This window comes from Hibiscus syriacus, unplaced genomic scaffold (genome assembly GCF_006381635.1).
Source record: "Hibiscus syriacus cultivar Baekdansim isolate YM2019G1 unplaced genomic scaffold, ASM638163v2 tig00116960_pilon, whole genome shotgun sequence".
Taxonomy (NCBI): domain Eukaryota; kingdom Viridiplantae; phylum Streptophyta; class Magnoliopsida; order Malvales; family Malvaceae; genus Hibiscus; species Hibiscus syriacus.
Genome location: NW_024063486.1, coordinates 527,664 through 545,642, shown reverse-complemented (window position 1 = coordinate 545,642; position 17,979 = coordinate 527,664).

Sequence of the window (17,979 nt, the reverse complement as noted above, 5' to 3'; positions counted from 1 at the left end):
GTTAAAGTAGGTAAATGTAAGGTATAAAGGGTGGGCTATAATGATATAGAGTAAGTGGAAGAATGGTTAAGTTGTTTTGGATGGTGATGGGCTTATAAAAAGAAATATGGTTATGATGTTGATGAACCAAATCTATAGAGAGCAAAGACTCGACCTTATAAATCTAAATAAGTGATGCTAAATAAGGGCTTCGACCCACTATCTATAAAGAGATAGGAACCTCAAATATAAATGGAAAGAGTGAAGGGGTTGACGCCACAAGTGTAAACACTTGATAAGTCAATAAAGTCTTCAAAATACTAAGGAAACGAGAATAAATCTCACTACAATATATGATGAACAAAATTTAGATGATTACAAATGAAATAGGCTAGGCCTATTTATAGTTTATGAAAAGGAATTAGGCCAAAAGAAACATGTAGATTCAGCAACATTGAATCCTTTCATAAAATCATAATTAATTGAATTACAAAGGACGATGAATAAAAAGAATGATTCGGCTAGAATGAAGGGAAATATGCTTTGGACGAATAATCTTGGTTTCTTTTCATCTTGGAAACAACTCTATGCATATGCTTTGCATGCTTCCTTGATATGGCAAAATGGTAATGTAGGTGTGCATCGTGTCCCTTCATAAAATAGGCCACCTTTAGCTAAATTCTCTTTACCAACATGCACCTCTTGACATGGATACTCTTCATGAACAACCACGTTGATTAAAGGTCACAATGGTTGGAGGTAACCCTTCATGAAAATGTATGTTATAAGATGATGAACTGAAAGCAAGCTGGCCATATATGTGTAGAATATGGATGAAGTTTTTGGAAGCTCCTTGTGAAAAGGAACGTCCCGAAAAGTCACATATTCACGAAAAAACACGAACTATAAAAAAGTGACTATGTGCAAAAGGCATGTTCGTTGATGGAGGATTGCATCCGTTTAGCTCCCCAACTGATATGAGTAACTGAGCTAGCTCAAATGTTCAGCTCAATCCAGCTATGAGTTCAAGTGTAGCTGGTAACTTTTCCTAGTTTTGATCGGGAGGTTCCATATAATTGTCTTAGGCTGATTCCACTAGCTTTCAATTTCATCTTGTAGCTTAAATCCAGCTTCATCCGTTGGCTAAGTAAATTCAGCTCAATTCAGCTATGAGCTCAAGTACCTATACACAAAGCACACAAAGATTAGCTAAATAAAAAGTATATAAGAAAGCTTATAACATAACATATATATAATGCATGTCGTAGTATTAATAAAATTCAATCATATAATATAGGGATGATATGTATTGCCTAAGATAATGGACACATACTAAACATATAATAAACTTATCATATGCTTAATATAATCATGTGGACTATAGGTTAAATGTATTAACATCATATGTCATTTAATTCATAGTAAATGATGAATGAAAACATATAATAATAATATCCTAAGAAATGATATGCAATCTTAGCATATATTTGAATGTTATGAAGGACAAGATAAAATATGCATACTATGATATGAATGACATAAGAACATAAACTAGTATGTGAATGCAGCTCATGATAGAATAGAATGTATAAACAAAATAATATAAGATAAAGTAAGGAAGAAGTCTCTTAGATTCAGATATATTGAATGTTATGAAGGACAAGATAAAATATGCATACTATGAATGACATAAGAACATAAACTAGTATGTGAATGCAGCTCATGATAGAATAGAATGTATAAACAAAATAATATAAGATAAAGTAAGGAAGAAGTCTCTTAGATTCAGCAATGAAGAATGCCCATGTAATGCTCAAGTTATGGAGAAACTTGGTATCAATTATGCATATATCATCCCCCTTCTTCAAGGTGATTTGTCCTCAAATCGAAGCTCTTCACTATTGATTGCTTCTTTTATATAGGAATGGATTAATCCACACTTCTCCCTCCATGTTGAAAGTTCAAATCCATTTGTTCAATCTGTAAAAGTAGAGAAGGAAGGTTCTTGAAAGTATAGTTAGCATAAGGAATGTAGTTTATAGGTTTTGTCAAAAGAAACTTCCTAAACATAGTTTCTTTCGACTAGGTAGATGTCTCTTGGAAGCCTTCATGGTATCCTTTTGAATTATCATGCTTATTGGTAAAGGTAGGAATCTCTTCTAATCCTTCTTTAATTGCATGGTTTTGTTTGGAAAGTGCGCAAGTCCTTTAGTATGCTTCCTTTGAAATGACAAGTCCTTTGATGAGGAAACCTTTTGATTGGACCCCTCCTTAGTTTGAAATGTCATGACCATAGTTGAAAGGACTTCTCTTTTTGTTTTCCTCCCTTGGATCATCATAATGCTTATAAAAGACATCTAACTCTTTGTCTTGTTCCTTTGCTTCATCACGTTGAATGATGAAAGATCTCATCGACCTTTGAATTCTCTTGTATTGGTTGAATTTGATGGACCATTCAAACTCAAAATGCAAAATGATATTGCCATCATAGATTGATACATGAATCGACTTGCTGCAAAATAAATCAAAGTTAGTAAATGAAAAATTGTTGACAAGATGAATGGAAATAGTAAACCAGGGTGGATGTTTAATGGGAGTTGGTTGCATAATGAAGGAAAACTCCATTGGTTGCTAAAGTTTCTTCAATGGGTGAAATGTTCTTGGAGTGTCAATGATCCCAACTCATGGTACTTCATGTGACACATCTTTTTGAACTTCAAGGGGAATCACCGTTGGAATGTTAAAGGACATGTCTTGTGGATCACCAAAAGTCACGCCTATTGGCTCTTCAAATGGCATATTTCTTGACTCTTCAACTTGAAAAGATATGTATTTTGGAATATCCTTCTAGGAAAAAGAAATAATAGGAGAAAAAGAATTGTTAGGTGAATTTTGTTTTTCATTCTCCTTTTCTTCTCTACACTTTCTAACTCTAACGTTTCTTGTCTCCTCAAAATGTTCTTCTTCAATGGTGTTCTCTTTGATTTGCTTCTCCATCACGTCTTCTTTAAATTTGTTCATTACCTCCATGCTTTTGTTAATGGCAATATATCCTTTATTTACTTGAATTGGTGATAAGGGTGTCAATGTAATCTTCTTGCCATCATGTTGAAAAGAAAACTTGTTGGTGAATCCATCGTGTATGTCTCTCTTGTCAAATAGCCATGGTCGCCCAAGTAAGATGTGACTTGCGTTCATGGGTACTACATCACACAAAACTTCATTCTTGTATTTTCCAATGGAAAATAGAATAAGTACTTGTTTTGTGAACTTTGACTCGCCAACATCATTGAGCCATTGCAACTTGTATGCGTTTGGATGCTTTAAAGTCTTCAATCCCAACTTTCCACCATCAAAGTGTTGGCCACATTGGTGTATTTTCCACCGTTAATGATTATCAAACATACCTTCTCATTTATATTACATCTAGTATGAAAGATGTTTTCCCTTTAATCATCTTCAAGAGAATGCATATTGAGTGTCCTTTTAACAACAAGAACGTTATAAAAAGTAGAAGAAATAGATTCTTACAACATGTTAGTAATAAGAATGAACAAATGTGTAATAGGAATTTACCAATTTTACTCTCATAAGGCCTCACAAGTTCACTCCAAAGAAATCTTGAATGTCACACAATCACTCGTGTGTTTGCACTCTAGGACTTGAATGGATTTTGCACATCCTTTTCTGATCTCACTTCTCACATGCATTTTTCCACTCAATTATCTTTATGTATATTTCTTTGTTAACTTACTCAATACTTTCTCAAGTATAAACACTATTGTGTGCATCGGGTGAAAGAAATGTTAGGGTATGGAAAAGCAAATAATAATGTAAAGCTAGGTTTAGAAAGATGAAGGAAAGAAAGAAAGGGTACTTCTTGATTCAAGTACTTACAACCTCACTAAATCAATACAATCAAGTTCTTCAATAGCACTTGAATTTTGATGAAGATTATAAAGAAGAAAACTTGTTACCCTTTCTTTTTTAGTGCACTTTTTTTTGCGTCTTGTTTTTAAACTCCTTGATTGAATTTTGAGACTTCTTTTTGTTGATTTTTTTTGCTTTTGATGTTGCACTTTTTTTTTTTGCTTTGTACGGGCTTTACCTCCTGTTGTTGTTGTTGTTTCTTCCAACAATGCTCTAATACCACATTATACAAGTTGGGGCACGTCTCTATGAACTCAGAGAACGAAGATAACTTGATTGTAGGACCTAAAAAAATATAAATACCTGCTGTAAGTGAAGGCTACAAAATAAAGGTTAAAGATAGGTAAATGAAAGGTATAAAGGGTAAGCTAATATGATATAGAGTAAGTGGAATAATGGTTAATTCGTTTTGGATGGTGATGGGCTTATGTAAGAAAGATGGTTATGATGTCGATAGTATCTTAATTAGATTAAGGAAGAACCAATGCTATAGAGAGAAAATACCCAGTCTTATTAATCTAATTAAAGGATGGAAAACAAGGACTTGGACCCACTATCTATAAAGAGACAGGAACCTCAAGTATCAATAGAAAGAGTAGAGGGATTGACGCCACAAGTGTAAACACTTGATAAGTCGATAAAGTCTTCAAAACACTAAGGAAAAGAGAATAAATCTCATTTCAATATATATGATGAACAAAGGTTGGATGATTACAAATGAAATAGGCAAGGCCTATTTATAGTTTATGAAAAGGAAATTAGGCAACCTTGAATCCTTTCTTAAAGTCATAATTAATTGAATTACAAAGGAAGATGAATATAAAGAATGATTCGGCTAGAATGAAGGGAAATATACTTTGGCTGAAATATCTTAGTTACTTTTCATCTTTGCACCAATTCTATGCATGTGCTTGGCATACTTCCTTGATGTGTCCGAATGGTGATGTAGGTGTGCCTTGTGTCCCTTCCTAAAATAGGCCTCCTTTAACTAAAATCTCTTTACCAACATGCACCTTTTGACATGGATACTCTTCATGAACAACCACCTTGATGAAAGATCATAATGGTTGAAGGTAACCCTTAATGAAAATGTATGTTATAAGAAGAATAAGCTGAAAATGAGCTTTCCATGGATGCGTATAATATGGATGAAGTGTTTGGCAGCTCCTTGTGAAAAGGCACATCCTGAAAAGACACTTATTCATGAAAAGACACAAACTATGAAAAAGTGACTTTGTGCAAAAGGCATGTTCATTGATGGAAGATTGATTTCGTTCATCTCCCCAGCTGATTTGAGTAGTTGAGATTCCATAGAGTTTTCCTAGATTGATTCCACTAGCTTTTAGCTTCATCTTGTAGCTTAAATCCAGCTCCATCATTTGGCCGAAACTACCTATACACGAAGCACAAAAATATTAACTAAATAAAAAGAATATAATAAAGCTTATAACATAGCATATATATAATGCATGCTTTAGTATGAATAAAATTCAATCATATAATATAGGAATGATATTTATAATCTAAGATAATGGATGCATACTGAACATATAATAAACTTATCATATGCTTAATATAATTATGTGGACTATAGGTAAATGTATGAACATCATATGTCATGTATTTCATAGTAAATAATGAATGGAAACATATAATAATAATATCTTAAGAGATGATATGCAATCTTAGCATATATTTGAATGTTATGAAGGATAAGATAAACTATGCATATTATGATACGAATGACATGAGAACATAGACTTATATGTGAATGCATGCTCTTGATAGAATAGAATGTATAAATGAAATAATATAACATAAGGTAAGGAAGAACTCCCTTAGAATCAAAAATGAAGAAAGTCCATGGAATGATCAAGTTATGGAGAAAGTTGGTCTTGATCGTGCGTGTATCAGGTGGGTTGTTTTGGAGTTTGAAGTGAAAGACTTCGTTGAATGGTTTAAGCATAGTGATGGTTAAGAAAGAATGAAATGGATGGTGAAGTTGTATCTTGAACAAACAAGGAAGAATATAGGATATGAGAGATCATATCACCTTTCCTTATAAGTTTGAACAAGGGGTGGTAAACAAGGACTTGTTCCCTATAGTTATATAACAACTAGGGAACATAAGTATCCATGGAATGAATGGGGTTGACGCCACAAGAAACAAGTGCTTGATAAGTTAATAAGGGTCTTGAAGAACTAAATAAGAGGAAGACATCACAATAGATTGATTAATAAAAGGTTGGATGCCTTATAATAGGCAAGACATTGGCTTATATAAGAAATGAAAAGGAATGACCAAAGGATTACATAATGTTTCAACCACCATGGTTACTTTCCATAAATACATAATGTTTGGAAAATAATTATGAATAATTATAGTGATGTTTAGGCTAGGATGAGAGAAAACAATGCTTGGATGAATGGTTAAGATGTTGGTTCAAATTGGCACCCAAATAGAGAGGGTACAAGAATTGGTCGAATGTTTTGCACCCTTTGGGAGTTTAGTCCTTAGACGATGCACATGGCTTCTATATGGGCTTATTGTGTGGTTGCAACTCCTCCCTTGAAAGAATAGTTCTACACGTCAAATGAGTGATAATTTGACAAATATAGTGTTCTTGGCATATGGCTGAGTGATGTAGCTTGCTTGGAAAATTCCTTGGTGGCTTGGTAGGTCACTTAGCTAGCTAGGTAGCATAGATAGCTAGCTATGTAGTTTAGGTAGCTAGATAGGTACCTAGTTTCACTTCAACTGCCTCTAGTTGTCATAAGTATTTAGCTTAACTTCCAGCTCTTCAGCTACACTCCAGGTAATGTCAGTTACTCTTCAGCACCTTTAGTTATCCTTTGAGTCCATCAAGCTCCCTTAAATGATGGTGAGCTATCCTTTGATGTTTTTAAGCTCCCACGAGCTATAAAAGAGACAGTAAGCTATTCATAAGTTGTCGTACTCATCCTTTGCTTGTTGTAAACCTATATATGATAAGAAAACAAGTAAATTAGTTATAGAACTTATGCGAATGAATGACATAGATATTTCCACACATGAATGAGCTAGATAACAATGCAATGAGCTAACATAAACTTAACATGATCTTGATGTAAATGCATAAAATATACTAAGTAAAGATGTGTATTCATATAATATGCTATGCAAAGATAATGGATTCATAAAATGGAATGTCATAGCTAAGCCTAGCTTAAGAAGAATATAAAAAGTTAGAAAATAATGAAATAAAGTATGAAATGCATCATAATATATACTATGTTCATGGCATAAGCAAAGTGATATAAAATGATGATAAGATAAGTAAATGACAAGTAAAAAATATAGTAAAAATTGCTTCCTAGACTTTCAATCTTGTCAAGTAAGAAGAAATTTTGAAGTAGATGAGAATATGCACAAGTAGGATCACAACACTCACTATATATAAAGGAGGCTCTATTCATAATTGTAATCACATCTTTTATAGAATATGATACAAAGAGAGTTCATTTTTGCAAATGCTTATTGCAAAGTGCCTTCGAATCATTCTTCATCATTATATTCTTTCAATTTCTTCGTGAAAGAGATTATCACACTCCAGTTTGCCTTTAAATTATGATTAAGAGGGTTGATTAGAGTTGATTATCAAGTTTGCCTAGTCAATTGCAATTAGGAGCATTCTCAATGCTTTAGTTGTAAGATAGAAACAATGATATAGTTTTCATGGGATGATGATGATGATAAGGATGAAGGCTTCACAATGATGAACTTTGCCTACGAACCCTTCTAATCACAATTGACTAGGTAAACTCGATAATTGGTTATAGGCAACCCTACTAATCGCAATGAAAAGATAAACATGAGTGTAAAATCTCCCTTGTGAAGAACTTGAAAGATCATAATGATGAAGAATGCTTCAAAGGCACAAGGCATTCAACACATACAAAATTGAACTCTCGTTGTATTATATTCAAGAAAGGATATGATTACAATGTTAAATAGAGCCTCATTTATATAGGGTGAGGTGTTCTATGAATCTAAGTATCTAATGAATAAAATAGCAATAAACTAAAGAGAATATAATGTTTGATTTTTACATTAACTCCTAAAACAATAAATCTAATCCTAAAAGATAATGCATCATCCTATAGTAAATTATATTATAAATAAATAATAATAATATTGAAAACTCATAATATTTACAAAATCGCGTATTAATCTCGTATAGGAATTTTTGCATGTGATGTCTTCACTAAAATGGATGTATATTGAGTTATTGACATCATATTGATGTGATTCAAGTACCTTTGTAAATCTAAGAGACAATCGGTCGTATCACCAAAAGACATGTTGACCAAATAAAAATCGAATCCCATTCAAAAAGTCGTCTCAAGTCTGCTTTTGTTCTGGTCCTCTTTTCCAACGTTTGGACGAGTGGGTCAATTGGAATAATTATTCCATCTTCATTTGATGTGAGCCTTGTGAAGCATGTATCATCCTCTCTCTTAAAAAATATTTGACCTATAATCCGAAACATCAAAGGGAGAAACATTATAGTCTTTAAATAGTTCACTCACATTATACTTACCAAATAGATATGCTTTGAATATTCGAGACTTTATTCCTCTAAAAGGTTTGAGTAGAAAAATTAGTTCAAAGAAGCATGTATTATCATTATGGACTCTAGTGAATGTATCATTCCACCTCTCCTTAAAAAGATTCATCATCGAATATGAAAATCCAAGAGAAATATAATTAGATCTGTTGAATGGAAAGCTTGTGAAATACTTACCCAGATCAATAGGATGTGTCCTTATGCACTTTAGTTGAGGTTTATTATTTATTGGAACTGATTTCTTATTGTCTTGAAATCTTCTTTGCCTAAAAGTATTGTGATCAAGTAGTAGGTCGAAATTCATCATGTCATCGACCACTATTGGATTTGTGTGTAATTGCTTCAATCGCTCTCACCATGGTTTTACTCACGTGTGCCCAAAAGAATTATGTAAAAACCATGTCAAACGGTCTGCTAAACTAATCCATTATATCTTCAGAGTGTTGTTCATGAACTAAGAATTCTTGTGAGGAGCTTTGTGGAATACATAACCTTTTCAGTTGAAAAGGAAACTCATCTACAAAATACAATTCATTAAAAGAACTTGTAAAAGAATGTGTATCTATATCAAAAGTGTATGAGTAATCATGATATAAATCCTTAATATACTCAAGTTTCAGAATAGTAAAATACCGTAACATTCTCAATATCAGGTTAGTGACTAGATTAAAAAATTTCAGAAATTGGTGATTAAATTAGGATAATTGAATAGTTCAATGATTTATTGCAAATATATGATGAAGGTTATTTAGTAATTATGGAAAGAATTAAAGGGTAAAATGGTTAATTGGCAAGTAAGATTTTTATTCTTCCTTTATAAGAAAAGGGAACCACGTGGAAAGGGAGAGATTTACAACTTAAGGAAAGCTTATATAAATTTAAAACACCAAGAAGAGAGAATTAGAAATGAATTTCTATTAAGAGTTTATAAATGAACTTTTGTTATAAAAAGGTTTTTAAAGTTCTAAGGATGAATTTGACTTGTCAAGGGTCTAATTAAGAAGTTAGAAGCAATAGAATTGAATTTGGAACATGTTAAAAATTTAGTGTAATTCTTGAATTCATATGTTTAGTGTAATTCTTGAATTACATATGGAGAATAGGATTTTGATGTTAAAGAGGTGATTAATGATAGAAATGAGTTTTAATATGAGTATGTAAATTAAGAATAAGAATTGAGTTGATATATGAAGTTATTAAGCTGAAAAGAGTGGATTTTCGGGCATAAAAATGAATTATGGGCTATGTGCATCGATGCACATTCAATGTGTACCGATGCATCAAGGGTATTTCCAGAAATTGTTCAGTGTGTATCGATGCACAGGAAGTGCAATTAGTGCATCGATGCATAAGGAGTGCATCGATGCACCCCCTTAAAATGAAAACATCGAAGGTGATTTGTGTATCAATTCATGACTAGTGCATCGATGCACATGTTAAAGAATGCATCGATGCACTTCAAAGGGGAAATAGAAATAGATCTTTCTTTTGGTCTAAGAAATGATATATTAGAGTATATCAATTGGATATTGATATGTATCAATGTGTGATTATGTAGATATCGAACATGAACAAGTTTCAGAATGATTATCAAGTTAAGATTCGATCGAAAGGGAGGAAATCATAAGTGGATTGGAACGTAGTGAGGCCAAGTTGATTGCATATTAGATCGTATATGTTATAAAATGGAAATAAGACTTACGACAAGTCTATTTCCTATAGTGTTATGCATAAATTCATGAACATGTGTTTGTTATGAATTATATGTTGTTGTAGGTATGATATGTATGAATATATGTTTATATAATAAATAATGCATATGTGATATATAAATATAAGATATTAAGTGAATGAACATAGATGATATGCAGGATATAAAATAAGATATGATATATATGATATGAGAACCATACAAGTGACTTGAACTATGTGATATGAATATGTGGAATATGATACAAAGTGATGTGATTATATGGTCACAAGAGATAAAAGACAGGTGAAAGTGAACTATGTGATTATATGAATATATGACATGATGTATTACTAATGCCCATGTTATCTGTAAAGAGAGCTAGAGGTATAGTTGGCATGCCAAGAGTCGAGGGTCTGTTGGCATGCCAAGAGTCGAGGGTCTACGCGGTCCTTCGGGACATACAGTGATCCTTCGGGATATTTCATAGTGGTCCTTCGGGACAACTCTCATAGCCCCTAGTAGGACCCCATATCATTTGTGGTGATAGCATAGTGCACAACCTCAATACACTCACATATCTATAGTTCTCAAAAGTGTACATGGGCTAAATAAAGAGATAACAATGAAGATAGTACTCGTGAAGTATATGTTTTAGTGATATGAACTATATTATATGATTGATATGATGATGTGTGTATGGTTTGAATGAGTCATATGCTGATAAAAAGGTATGATTAAAGGATATAAATGATAATATTATGGATAATAGAATAAGATTAATGATGGAAATAATGTGTGATGTGTATATGTGTACATTATATTATATATAATGATTGTGTGACATCATTAAGTGGTATGTTCATACATGTTTAAGCATTTAGAGTTCCTTTATAAGTTTAATGTCTCACTAAGTCATAGACTTAGCGTGTGATTGTTTCACACGTAGGTTACAGAAGCGAGAAGAGAAGCGAAGAAGAGCAAGACAGGTCAGCATCTCCCTTACAAAATTTCATATCAGAAAATAGATGATTTAAACGTGTTTGGTTAATTTGAATATAGTTGGCATGTACTAATTGATTGAGTTGAATATGCTCTGATAGATTTTGGTTATTTTGTCCAATTATATAAATAAATTATTTTTTATTTTAATGAAAGCTTTATATTTTCTTTGAATTTTGTCAAGAGTCAAAGTTTGAAAAGTCAATGTGACACCTTAGACTCGTATTCGGGTAGGGTACGGGTTGGGGGTGTTACATTTAATGGTATCAGAGCTAAGGTTTAGCCAATTCTGGGCTTAAACCAAAGTCAAATGTGGTTTACGAATGTGTACATGCTAACTAAAAGTGAAAATTTCTGATATGATTGTGTAAGGAGTAAGTTGTCTTGCTAATAGAATAAGAATAATGTGATATTTTAGAAATCTGATTGCAATAATTTTGCAATGAAGTGAGAGGTAAATATGATTGTAATAGCAATTCACCTGCCCTGGCCAGGTAGGATGAAGAGCGGACACATCAGGAAATACCTCGTAAGATCAAAGATTGATTTTAGAAAGTTGAAATCATATTAGAATAGTGATACAATGTTTTCATTGTTGTGAATCGGAAAAGCGATATGGAGTAGTTTTATTATTTCGTGGATAAGATAGAATATGGTGAACAAGTGTCATCATAAGAGCGTTAAAAGATCAAATGATGCAGTGAGAATTGGTAGAAGAATTCAAGAATAAGCGTATCAGTGATAACCGTAAAAAATGTATAAAGTCAGAGATTATGAGTTCGAAACGAAAGGATAGCTTTGTGTATAAGCAAGAGTGTTTATATGATAAGGGTTTGCAGTTAAGATGGAAAGAATTAGCGTTGGCTAACCAGAGTACGTGATAAAATGTATTGGAATTATAAGATTATAAGATATTGTCAGGATATGATAACCAAATATGAAATGGACCTGGATACAATTGTATATTTGGATCATAGTAATGTGGTATAGTAAAGGAAAAGAAAGTAAGGATTTGTATATTTGAGTAAAGCTGAGGATTGATAATAAGAGTTTAAGAATGAGTATATCGATGATCAGATTATAAGATAAAGAAAGTCAGAATGTTGAGTCTGAGCAATGGAAATTACAGGATGTATGAGAATAGAGGTGAAATTGATAAGTTAAATAAACTAATTTTATAGATAATTTCGATTGGAAAGAATGTATATGATTGGTGGACTAGGGCTTGTGCCCTAGATTGAACAGATGTTATTGACTAGTTGTCAGAGTAAAGGTGATAGAGTTATAAGATTAGAGGAAAATATAAAGTGAGTTAATTGATTATGATATGAATCTAAATATAGTTGTGTATTCTGATCAGATAGCTATGATGTAAAAAAAGAGATAAGTAGTTGCATGGAACCTTAAGGAAGGAAAATACAAGTATAGGAATTGATAAAGAAATGAAAGGGATTGAATTAAATGATCAGATACGATAAAGGCTATATGGAAGTGTAGATGATAATTTTTATATAGATGTAAAAAAAGTGTGCATGGTGATGTGAAAAGATTCTTTAAGGTGTATGTTGAATCATATTTAAAGAAGAGTTAAGGTCGTGTTCTTGGTTAAATGATGATGGAAAAAGAGTTTGGTTATGGTTATAAGGTAATTAGAAATGGATGTTACTGTCTACGTGATTAGTGACATTATATGAAATTTCAGAAATAGTCGAAGGAAAATGCATAATGGAAGGAGAGAAAAGACAGAAATGGATTAAAGTTACTAGTTATTGTTTATATGATAAGTGACAGTAGATGAATATATAAGGGGAAAAGGTAGTTGAAGAACTAAAGGAATGAAAGATTAAGTAAATGAGGTAACATGAGAACATTAGAAGATATGTTCTTATTAATATGTTCAGTGAAAATTTGAGGACGAATTTTCTTAAAAGGATGAGAGATTTGTAACATCCTCAAAATCGGGTTAGTGACTAGATTGAAAATTTTCAGAAATTGGTGATTAAAGTAGGATAATTGGATAGTTCAATGATTTATTGCAAATATATGATGAAGGTTATTTAGTAATTATGGAATGAATTAAAGGGTAAAATGGTCAATTGACAAGTAAGATTTTTATTCTTCCTTTATAAGAAAAGTGAACCACGTGGAAAGGGAGAGATTTCTCCAAAGTTCTCTTCTTTTCCTTTCTTCTTCTTCTCGTGGAAGCCAAGAGAAAAGGTAAGTTTGATTTAGCTGTTGATTTCTTAAATTTTTAAGTTGGATTTGAGTATTTGGGGGTTATATAAGCTTAAGGAAACCTTATATAAATTTAAAATACCAAGAAGAGAGAATTAGAAAGGAATTTCTATTAAGATTTTATAAATGAACTTTTGTTATAAAAAGGTTTTTGAAGTTCTAAGGATGAATTTAACCTAATTAAGAAGTTAGAAGCAATAGAATTGAATTTGGAACATGTTGAAAATTTAGTGTAGTTCTTGAATTACATATGGAGAATAGGATTTTGATGTTAAAGAGGTGATTAATAAATACAAATGAGTTTGAATATGAGTATGTAAGTTAATAATAAGAAAGAAGATGATATATTAAGTTATTAAGCTGAAAAGAGTGGATTTTCGGGCATAAAAATGAATTCTGGGCTATGTGCATCGATGCACAGTCAATGTGTACCGATGCATCAAGGGTATTTCCAGAAATTGTTTAGTGTGCATCGATGCACAGGAAGTGCATCGATGTACCCATTAAAAATGGAAACATCGAATGTAATTAGTGCATCGATACATAAGAAGTGCATCGATGCACCCCCTTAAAATGAAAACATCGAAGGTGATTTGTGTATCGATACATGAGTAGTGCATCGATGCACATGATAAAGAATGCATCGATGCACTGTAGAATGCATCGATGCACTAAGAAATGATAAATTATAGTATATCAATTGGATATTGATATGTATCAATGTGTGATTATGTAGGTATCGAACATGAACAAGTTCCGGAATGATTATCAAGTTAAGATTCGATCGAAAGGGAGGAAATCATAAGTGGATTGGAATGTAGTGAGGCCAAGGTGAGTGCATATTAGATCGTATATGATATAAAATGGAAATAAGACTTGCGACAAGTCTATTTCCTATAGTGTTATGCATAAATTCATGAACATGAACATGTGTTTGTTATGAATTATATGTTGTTGTAGGTATGATATGACTTGTATGAATATATGTTTATATAATGAATAATATGCATATTTGATATATAAATATAAGAAATTAAGTGAATGAACATAGATGATATGCAGGATTCTATAAGAATAAGATATGATATATATGATTATGAGAAACCATGCAAGTGACTTGAACTATGTGATATGAATATGTGGAATATAATACAAAGTGATGTGATTATATGGTCACAAGAGATAAGAGACAGGTGAAAGTGAACTATGTGATTATATGAATATATGACATCATATATTACTAATGCCCATGTTATGTGTAAAGAGAGCTAGAGGTATAGTTGGCATGCCAAGAGTCGAGGGTCTACGCGGTCCTTCTGGACATAAAGTGATCCTTCGGGATATTTCATAGTGGTCATTCGGGACAAATATCATAGCCACTAGTGGTACCCATATGAGTTGTGGTGACAGCATAGTGCACAACCTCAATAGACTCACATATCTATAGTTCTCAAAAGTGTACATGGGCTAAACAAAGAGATAACAGTGAAGATAGTACTTGTGAAGTATATGTTTTAATGATATGAACTATATTATATGATTGATATGATGATGTGTGTATGGTTTGAATGAGTTATATGCTGATAAAAAGGTATGATTAAAGGATATAAATGATAATAATATGGATAATATAATAAGATTAATTATGGAAATAATGTGTGATGTGTATATGTGTACATTATATTATATATAATGATTGTGTGACATCATGAAGTGATATGTTCATACATGTTTAAGCATTTAGAGTTCCTTTATAAGTTTAATGCCTCACTATATCATAGACTTAGCGTGTGATTGTTTCACACGTAGGTTACAGAAGTGAGAAGAGAAGCGAAGAAGAGCAAGACATGTTTGGTTATTTTGGTCAATTATGTAAATAAACCGTTTTTTATTTTAATGAAAGCTTTAAATTTTCTTTGAATTTTTTCAAGAGTCAAAGTTTGAAAAGTCAATGTGACACCTCAGACTCGTATTCGAGTTGGGTACGGGTTGGGGGTGTTACAAATACTTTTGAGAGATAAGGGTATACCTTCATAATAGGATCTTCTACTATGTTATTCCTACCTCGGTCTTTTAACCACTTAAAGAACTCAAAGTTACTATAGATGATAACCTTTATTGGAAATATGTTGTGTTGCCAAAACTCAAGTTTTTGAACCTTGTCAAAAGAAAAGAAGTAGTTAACAATATCATTAAAATAGATAACAACGTACTTACTTGTGGAGTGGTTAAAATCGTGATTTGTTAGATGGAACAATTCCTAAAGCTTTCTTGGATATACCTTTTTTTACAGTAAATCTAACTCTTTGGTCTCTTCGTGATTGTTTGTTAACTAGTTACGAATAACTCTTGAACTAGACCACTTTGGTGTTCTTTCCCTCTTTCTAGTGGTAATCTGTTAGGTGGGTCACCTAAAGAGAGAACCAAATATACTAGGAAAGCTAATGTTATTGTCAGAACTTGAAACAAGTGATTTCTTAAGGCAGACAATAATATAAGGCTTTTTATGAAGTAGGTTAGCTCTCAATACGTTTTTGCTCACATCTATGTTTTGATTCATTCTTTTTTTTCCTCACAAATAGGATTATTCACCACTCGTGCGTCATGATTCTTTTAGATTTTATGACTAGTGATCATTTTTACTTTTGCATTTTTTTCATCTTTTTCTATTTTTGTTTCCCCCCACCTCACTAAGTGTCATCAATGCCACTAGTATCGTATTCATCAAAGACATTTTTTGATTTATTATCTGTGACAATATTCTCTTTAGGGTTGGGAAATTTCATTTTTTGATTTTGAAGAAGAATTAACATCATAAAGTAATTTGGGACATTCTTGACTAGTATGGTTGTATCATTTACATGTAAGGCAGTGGATATCTCTTGTTCGAAGCTTACTAGGTTTTTCAACCATATCATTTTTAGTCATTCTAGGTTTTTCCCTCTCGATATCCCTCAATTCTTTTATCGAGATAGAAGATTTAGGTTTAGGATAAGTAGTATAAGGGAACAATGTACCTTTGCGTAGTTCAGTGGAGATGTTAATTTGTCATTCAAGGTCTGCAATTGCAACCATTAATTTGGCTCTTAAATTATTGTCATTCCATACTAGTTGAATATCCAGTAATTTTTCTTTTGCCATTTGTTGGTTTTCAATGGCGATGGTTTTTCTAATACATTCATAAGATTTATGTAGTCTTTTCGATTAAGTTTATCAAGGATGTTTGGTTTGTGGCCTAACACAAACTTAGTTTTGATAACATGTTCGCTCACACAAATCTTTTCTCATCATATTAAAGACTCCTTCTCTTTGAAATATTCATCAACATATCTATTACCTTGTTGTTCCTAAGTGTAAACACATGGAACAAACTGTTCTCTTATCTTGAATTTGAGATCATCCTAGGAAATGATTCGACATACTCTATATTGATGTTGGTTTTGTTGGAATTGTATCCACCCTATTAGTACAGTTTCTGAATTTCAAGGCTATTAAAGGTACATGTTCTTCAAGAGGATACTTGTAGTAAGAGAATAACAGGTCAACTTTGCTTTTCCAATCAATGTAGTCATCTAGATCATAGTCTACTCGGTAGGGTGGAATTGTGAATTGGTTCCACTCTTTGTATACTATTAAACATCCCAAGAAACATAACACTCAAGGAAACATGTAAAGTGAAAAAGAAAATCAAAGAAAATAAGAAACCTCGTAAACCGCTCCAAAGAAGTAAATCGCTGAGAGGCAAGTAAGTCGATCTTTTACTCTTTAAAACTCTCTTACCAAGAAATTTCACAATGTTCGTGTCGGAGTTCGGTCACTAACAAAGATGAAAAAACAACTTAGAATGCTCTAAGAAGTCAAAGAAAGCTAAGACTCCAATCAAACAATAATTCAAGAAAGAAGAAGTATGCAAACTATTTTAATCCTACTAACACAAGAACAAGAATGTGTTAGACAATGTAAAGGAAAAAAGGGAAAAACAAAAGAACCTAAAGCAACAAGAATAAAAAAAATGGAAAATCAAACCCATAAAACTTAGAAAATGCATGATCAACTTGAGCAACGTGTTTGAAGGGGTTTCTGATGTCTAAATGACCTGAAAGTTTATTGGAGGTGGGTATTTTATTGTATAATCAACTTACAAAATTTCAACCCAAAATAACTTCATTAGTATATTGTAGAAATTCTTGAACGGATGAACCCTAATTCTATTGATTTTTCTTAAACAACATATTTGAAGGGGTTGTTGATGTCCAAATTATCTGATTTTTTGGAAGTTGATATTGTGAGAGGGAATATGCCTATAAAATTTCAACTCAAAAATCTTTCAGTAGAATTTTCTGGAAGTTTTTCAATGAAGAATCCTAAATCTACCGAACAAATTTGAATGATGCTTTTGAGGAGTCTATTGATGTTCGATTGGCCTGGAGTTTTGACTGAAAACTAATCTTGAGATGAAGAATATACATGTAAAAAACCAACTCAAAATTTTTTCGTTTGCTTTTTCTATTATTTTTTGACTTTTTTCTTGCTTTC